General features: G+C 51.2%; 3 non-coding genes across 3 annotated transcripts; all 3 read left to right on the top strand.

Annotated features, from left to right (window-relative positions):
- Positions 1–836: 836 nt before the first annotated feature.
- On the top strand, positions 837–1,000 carry LOC140455754 (U1 spliceosomal RNA). The gene has a single exon (XR_011953015.1). It is a non-coding gene; the product is annotated as a U1 spliceosomal RNA (small nuclear RNA).
- A 2,494-nt stretch (positions 1,001–3,494) lies between these two features.
- LOC140455752 (U1 spliceosomal RNA) lies at positions 3,495–3,658 on the top strand. Its single transcript, XR_011953014.1, has one exon. It is a non-coding gene; the product is annotated as a U1 spliceosomal RNA (small nuclear RNA).
- A 2,494-nt stretch (positions 3,659–6,152) lies between these two features.
- LOC140455751 (U1 spliceosomal RNA) lies at positions 6,153–6,316 on the top strand. Its single transcript, XR_011953013.1, has one exon. It is a non-coding gene; the product is annotated as a U1 spliceosomal RNA (small nuclear RNA).
- Positions 6,317–7,701: the final 1,385 nt, after the last annotated feature.

Genomic DNA, 7,701 nt, shown 5'->3' with positions numbered 1-7,701 from the left:
TTTCGCCATTCAGATGCCTTTCGCATGTTGTAATTGTACCAACCTCCATCACTTCCTCTGGTAGCTCATTGCGTCCACGCAGCACCCCTCTGTGTGCAATAGTTGCCCCCTAGATCCCTTTGAAATCTCTCCCTTCTCACCCGAAACCTATGCCCTTTAAATTTGGAATCCTTTACCCCAGGGAAAGCAGCAGGTAAATCAGACGCGGAAGAAAAGGACGATTACATTTTAATCACAGGCCAGTTTATTTTACACAGAGGGTGGTGAGTGCTCGGAATGTGCAGCCAGACGAGGCGGTGGTCTCAGTTTCGTGTCTCGTCCAACATAATGTTGAAAAATATGTTTCCCTGGCACCCTTAATCTTGTATGTGATTTCAACCTGAAGTCACTAATCTGATTGAAGAGAGATTTGCAAAGCTGCAGCTAGACATTGTAGAAAGTCGAGGCAAATTGGTTTTAAAAACTGCTTCCAGTTTCACAATCAAAGATTGTAAGTTGCTTTTATTCGCGTTGACATCAAATTCGGACGAGTGTTTGAAAAGAAAGTTGGAACTTTCCTTCCTCTTTTTCCGCGAATCAGGAGGCAGCCTGAAGGAAACAGGGGCGGGGCGCGTCCTTTGAAGGGATACATGCAGATAAGCAGTGCAGGCGCAGCCGTGGGTGGTATTTGAGTAAAACGGGAGTCCTGGAGACATTCGGTGATCCATTTGAAGAATGAAGCTGATCGACAGGCAGGGCAGGTTGAGTAAGTGAATGTCCGATGTTGCAAAAGTGAGTGAGTGTGAGAGTGAGAGTGAGCGGCTGTTGTGGGGTGTGAGCGAGTGTGAGCGCTGAGCATACTTACCTGGCAGGAGAGCTGACATGATCAGTGCGGTGGCGCTCCCAGAATGAAGCTATCCCATTGAACTTTGGGTGTGCTGACGCCTGCGATGTCCCCAAATGCGGGATACTCGACTGCAAAATTTGTGGTAGGGGTGGACTGCGTTCGCGCTCTCCCCTGATATACAAACTAATGGCAGAATCTAAATTGCCCTTTTTCTGTCGGCAGTGCTGTTATACTGCAGCTTGCCTTCTCACGGCTCCGTTAACTTCCCTCTCGAAGCAAGATCCGTCCTAACTTTAAAACCGTTAGGCGGCCCCCATACCTCTGCTGCATATATGACCATTTCCCTCTATTGCCTCACGATATCTCTCTACATGCTCCTTAAACACCTTCCCTCTTAACTGCTCTCAGTCACCATCTGCTCCATGTCTTACCACCATTTGCTGCTTCGTCAACCTACCAAGCAAGGGCATCAACACCCTGAGCGACAAAGTGCAAAATCCAGCCCACCTCACGCCTGGGGGGAGCAATCTTCCGCCTTCGGACCCTCCAACCACACAGCATCAATGTTGACTTCAGCCGTTTCCTCATCTTCCACCCCCACCTCATCTCAGACGCGCCCCTCCACTTGACTTGTCCCACCTGTCCATTTTCCTTCCCACCTATCCACTCCACACTCCACACTGACCTATCCCCATCAATGCTCCCCAACCCCCACCCACTTGCATGTACCTATCACCTTCACAGCAAGCTTCCCCCAGCTCCACAACCACCTCCAGTCCAATTACCGCTTTCGCTCTGCTCCAAGTCTCCAGTCTGCTCCAATTCAGCTCTCAGCCATTATGTACTGATACAGGCCTCAGCCATTCTGTACTGACCCAGGCCTCGAATCCTGTCCCATCCAGCTCTCAGCCATTCTGTCCTGACGCAGGCCTCTAATTCGCTCCCCCCCATCCAGCTCTCAGCCATTCTGTCCTGACACAGGCCTCTAATCCTCTCCAATCCAGCTCTCAGCCATCCTGTATGGATACAATCCTCTAATCCGCCCCCATCCAGCTCTCAGCCATTCTGAACAGATACTGGCCTCTAATCCACTCCAATCCAACTTTCTGCAATTCTGTACTGATTCAGGCCTCTAATGCAGACTCATCCAGCTCTCAGCCATTCTGTACTGACACAGCCCTCTAATCCGCCTCCATCCAGCTCTCAGCCATTCTGTACTGATCCAGGCCTCTAATCCTGTCCCATCCAGCTCTCAGCCATCCTGTACTCATCCAGGCCTCTAATCCACTCCAATCCAGCTCTCAGTCATCCTGTGCTCATCCGGGCCTCGAATCAGCTCCAATCCAGCTCTCAGCCATTCAAGGCTGTTGCATCTCTCCATCGGCTCTTCTTCAGCTCTCAGCTGCTCCACACTGATCCAGGCCTCTGGCTCACTCTGTTTTGCCTCAAAGCTGCTGTGCACTGATCCAGGCCTCTGGCTCACTCTATTCTTCCTTACAGCTGCTGCACACTAATCCAGGCCACCAGCCAATTCTGTTCTGCCTCTCAGCCTCTCCACACCACACTAGGCCTCCAGAACACTGTGTGCTGGCTCACAGCTGCTCCACACTAATCCAGGCCTCCAGCCTACTCTGTTCTGCCTCTCAGCCTCACCACACCACTCTAGGCCTCCAGCCCAATGTGTGCTGGCTCACAGCTGCCCTGCACTGATCCAGGTCTCCAGCCCACTTTGTTCTGCCGCACAGCTGCTCCGCAGTAATCCAGGTATCCTAATTTAATCTTGTCCCATTTGTCAGCACTTGGCCCTTATCCCTCTGAACCCTTCCTATTCATTTCGCCATTCAGATGCCTTTCGCATGTTGTAATTGTACCAACCTCCATCACTTCCTCTGGTAGCTCATTGCGTCCACGCAGCACCCCTCTGTGTGCAATAGTTGCCCCCTAGATCCCTTTGAAATCTCTCCCTTCTCACCCGAAACCTATGCCCTTTAAATTTGGAATCCTTTACCCCAGGGAAAGCAGCAGGTAAATCAGACGCGGAAGAAAAGGACGATTACATTTTAATCACAGGCCAGTTTATTTTACACAGAGGGTGGTGAGTGCTCGGAATGTGCAGCCAGACGAGGCGGTGGTCTCAGTTTCGTGTCTCGTCCAACATAATGTTGAAAAATATGTTTCCCTGGCACCCTTAATCTTGTATGTGATTTCAACCTGAAGTCACTAATCTGATTGAAGAGAGATTTGCAAAGCTGCAGCTAGACATTGTAGAAAGTCGAGGCAAATTGGTTTTAAAAACTGCTTCCAGTTTCACAATCAAAGATTGTAAGTTGCTTTTATTCGCGTTGACATCAAATTCGGACGAGTGTTTGAAAAGAAAGTTGGAACTTTCCTTCCTCTTTTTCCGCGAATCAGGAGGCAGCCTGAAGGAAACAGGGGCGGGGCGCGTCCTTTGAAGGGATACATGCAGATAAGCAGTGCAGGCGCAGCCGTGGGTGGTATTTGAGTAAAACGGGTGTCCTGGAGACATTCGGTGATCCATTTGAAGAATGAAGCTGATCGACAGGCAGGGCAGGTTGAGTAAGTGAATGTCCGATGTTGCAAAAGTGAGTGAGTGTGAGAGTGAGAGTGAGCGGCTGTTGTGGGGTGTGAGCGAGTGTGAGCGCTGAGCATACTTACCTGGCAGGGGAGCTGACATGATCAGTGCGGTGGCGCTCCCAGAATGAAGCTATCCCATTGAACTTTGGGTGTGCTGACGCCTGCGATGTCCCCAAATGCGGGATACTCGACTGCAAAATTTGTGGTAGGGGTGGACTGCGTTCGCGCTCTCCCCTGATATACAAACTAATGGCAGAATCTAAATTGCCCTTTTTCTGTAGACAGTGCTGTTATACTGCAGCTTGCCTTCTCACGGCTCCGTTAACTTCCCTCTCGAAGCAAGATCCGTCCTAACTTTAAAACCGTTAGGCGGCCCCCATACCTCTGCTGCATATATGACCATTTCCCTCTATTGCCTCACGATATCTCTCTACATGCTCCTTAAACACCTTCCCTCTTAACTGCTCTCAGTCACCATCTGCTCCATGTCTTACCACCATTTGCTGCTTCGTCAACCTACCAAGCAAGGGCATCAACACCCTGAGCGACAAAGTGCAAAATCCAGCCCACCTCACGCCTGGGGGGAGCAATCTTCCGCCTTCGGACCCTCCAACCACACAGCATCAATGTTGACTTCAGCCGTTTCCTCATCTTCCACCCCCACCTCATCTCAGACGCGCCCCTCCACTTGACTTGTCCCACCTGTCCATTTTCCTTCCCACCTATCCACTCCACACTCCACACTGACCTATCCCCATCAATGCTCCCCAACCCCCACCCACTTGCATGTACCTATCACCTTCACAGCAAGCTTCCCCCAGCTCCACAACCACCTCCAGTCCAATTACCGCTTTCGCTCTGCTCCAAGTCTCCAGTCTGCTCCAATTCAGCTCTCAGCCATTATGTACTGATACAGGCCTCAGCCATTCTGTACTGACCCAGGCCTCGAATCCTGTCCCATCCAGCTCTCAGCCATTCTGTCCTGACGCAGGCCTCTAATTCGCTCCCCCCCATCCAGCTCTCAGCCATTCTGTCCTGATACAGGCCTCTAATCCTCTCCAGTCCAGCTCTCAGCCATCTTGTATGGATACAATCCTCTAATCCGCCCCCATCCAGCTCTCAGCCATTCTGAACAGATACTGACCTCTAATCCACTCCAATCCAACTTTCTGCAATTCTGTACTGATTCAGGCCTCTAATGCAGACTCATCCAGCTCTCAGCCATTCTGTACTGACACAGCCCTCTAATCCGCCTCCATCCAGCTCTCAGCCATTCTGTACTGATCCAGGCCTCTAATCCTGTCCCATCCAGCTCTCAGCCATCCTGTACTCATCCAGGCCTCTAATCCACTCCAATCCAGCTCTCAGTCATCCTGTGCTCATCCGGGCCTCGAATCAGCTCCAATCCAGCTCTCAGCCATTCAAGGCTGTTGCATCTCTCCATCGGCTCTTCTTCAGCTCTCAGCTGCTCCACACTGATCCAGGCCTCTGGCTCACTCTGTTTTGCCTCAAAGCTGCTGTGCACTGATCCAGGCCTCTGGCTCACTCTATTCTTCCTTACAGCTGCTGCACACTAATCCAGGCCACCAGCCAATTCTGTTCTGCCTCTCAGCCTCTCCACACCACACTAGGCCTCCAGAACACTGTGTGCTGGCTCACAGCTGCTCCACACTAATCCAGGCCTCCAGCCTACTCTGTTCTGCCTCTCAGCCTCACCACACCACTCTAGGCCTCCAGCCCAATGTGTGCTGGCTCACAGCTGCCCTGCACTGATCCAGGTCTCCAGCCCACTTTGTTCTGCCGCACAGCTGCTCCGCAGTAATCCAGGTATCCTAATTTAATCTTGTCCCATTTGTCAGCACTTGGCCCTTATCCCTCTGAACCCTTCCTATTCATTTCGCCATTCAGATGCCTTTCGCATGTTGTAATTGTACCAACCTCCATCACTTCCTCTGGTAGCTCATTGCGTCCACGCAGCACCCCTCTGTGTGCAATAGTTGCCCCCTAGATCCCTTTGAAATCTCTCCCTTCTCACCCGAAACCTATGCCCTTTAAATTTGGAATCCTTTACCCCAGGGAAAGCAGCAGGTAAATCAGACGCGGAAGAAAAGGACGATTACATTTTAATCACAGGCCAGTTTATTTTACACAGAGGGTGGCGAGTGCTCGGAATGTGCAGCCAGACGAGGCGGTGGTCTCAGTTTCGTGTCTCGTCCAACATAATGTTGAAAAATATGTTTCCCTGGCACCCTTAATCTTGTATGTGATTTCAACCTGAAGTCACTAATCTGATTGAAGAGAGATTTGCAAAGCTGCAGCTAGACATTGTAGAAAGTCGAGGCAAATTGGTTTTAAAAACTGCTTCCAGTTTCACAATCAAAGATTGTAAGTTGCTTTTATTCGCGTTGACATCAAATTCGGACGAGTGTTTGAAAAGAAAGTTGGAACTTTCCTTCCTCTTTTTCCGCGAATCAGGAGGCAGCCTGAAGGAAACAGGGGCGGGGCGCGTCCTTTGAAGGGATACATGCAGATAAGCAGTGCAGGCGCAGCCGTGGGTGGTATTTGAGTAAAACGGGAGTCCTGGAGACATTCGGTGATCCATTTGAAGAATGAAGCTGATCGACAGGCAGGGCAGGTTGAGTAAGTGAATGTCCGATGTTGCAAAAGTGAGTGAGTGTGAGAGTGAGAGTGAGCGGCTGTTGTGGGGTGTGAGCGAGTGTGAGCGCTGAGCATACTTACCTGGCAGGGGAGCTGACATGATCAGTGCGGTGGCGCTCCCAGAATGAAGCTATCCCATTGAACTTTGGGTGTGCTGACGCCTGCGATGTCCCCAAATGCGGGATACTCGACTGCAAAATTTGTGGTAGGGGTGGACTGCGTTCGCGCTCTCCCCTGATATACAAACTAATGGCAGAATCTAAATTGCCCTTTTTCTGTAGACAGTGCTGTTATACTGCAGCTTGCCTTCTCACGGCTCCGTTAACTTCCCTCTCGAAGCAAGATCCGTCCTAACTTTAAAACCGTTAGGCGGCCCCCATACCTCTGCTGCATATATGACCATTTCCCTCTATTGCCTCACGATATCTCTCTACATGCTCCTTAAACACCTTCCCTCTTAACTGCTCTCAGTCACCATCTGCTCCATGTCTTACCACCATTTGCTGCTTCGTCAACCTACCAAGCAAGGGCATCAACACCCTGAGCGACAAAGTGCAAAATCCAGCCCACCTCACGCCTGGGGGGAGCAATCTTCCGCCTTCGGACCCTCCAACCACACAGCATCAATGTTGACTTCAGCCGTTTCCTCATCTTCCACCCCCACCTCATCTCAGACGCGCCCCTCCACTTGACTTGTCCCACCTGTCCATTTTCCTTCCCACCTATCCACTCCACACTCCACACTGACCTATCCCCATCAATGCTCCCCAACCCCCACCCACTTGCATGTACCTATCACCTTCACAGCAAGCTTCCCCCAGCTCCACAACCACCTCCAGTCCAATTACCGCTTTCGCTCTGCTCCAAGTCTCCAGTCTGCTCCAATTCAGCTCTCAGCCATTATGTACTGATACAGGCCTCAGCCATTCTGTACTGACCCAGGCCTCGAATCCTGTCCCATCCAGCTCTCAGCCATTCTGTCCTGACGCAGGCCTCTAATTCGCTCCCCCCCATCCAGCTCTCAGCCATTCTGTCCTGATACAGGCCTCTAATCCTCTCCAGTCCAGCTCTCAGCCATCTTGTATGGATACAATCCTCTAATCCGCCCCCATCCAGCTCTCAGCCATTCTGAACAGATACTGACCTCTAATCCACTCCAATCCAACTTTCTGCAATTCTGTACTGATTCAGGCCTCTAATGCAGACTCATCCAGCTCTCAGCCATTCTGTACTGACACAGCCCTCTAATCCGCCTCCATCCAGCTCTCAGCCATTCTGTACTGATCCAGGCCTCTAATCCTGTCCCATCCAGCTCTCAGCCATCCTGTACTCATCCAGGCCTCTAATCCACTCCAATCCAGCTCTCAGTCATCCTGTGCTCATCCGGGCCTCGAATCAGCTCCAATCCAGCTCTCAGCCATTCAAGGCTGTTGCATCTCTCCATCGGCTCTTCTTCAGCTCTCAGCTGCTCCACACTGATCCAGGCCTCTGGCTCACTCTGTTTTGCCTCAAAGCTGCTGTGCACTGATCCAGGCCTCTGGCTCACTCTATTCTTCCTTACAGCTGCTGCACACTAATCCAGGCCACCAGCCAATTCTGTTCTGCCTCTCAGCCTCTCCACA

This window comes from Chiloscyllium punctatum, chromosome 30, assembly GCF_047496795.1.
Source record: "Chiloscyllium punctatum isolate Juve2018m chromosome 30, sChiPun1.3, whole genome shotgun sequence".
Classification (NCBI taxonomy): Eukaryota; Metazoa; Chordata; class Chondrichthyes; order Orectolobiformes; family Hemiscylliidae; genus Chiloscyllium; species Chiloscyllium punctatum.
The sequence above is the reverse complement of the archived record's forward strand: the minus strand, read 5'-3'. Positions and strand labels throughout refer to the sequence as shown.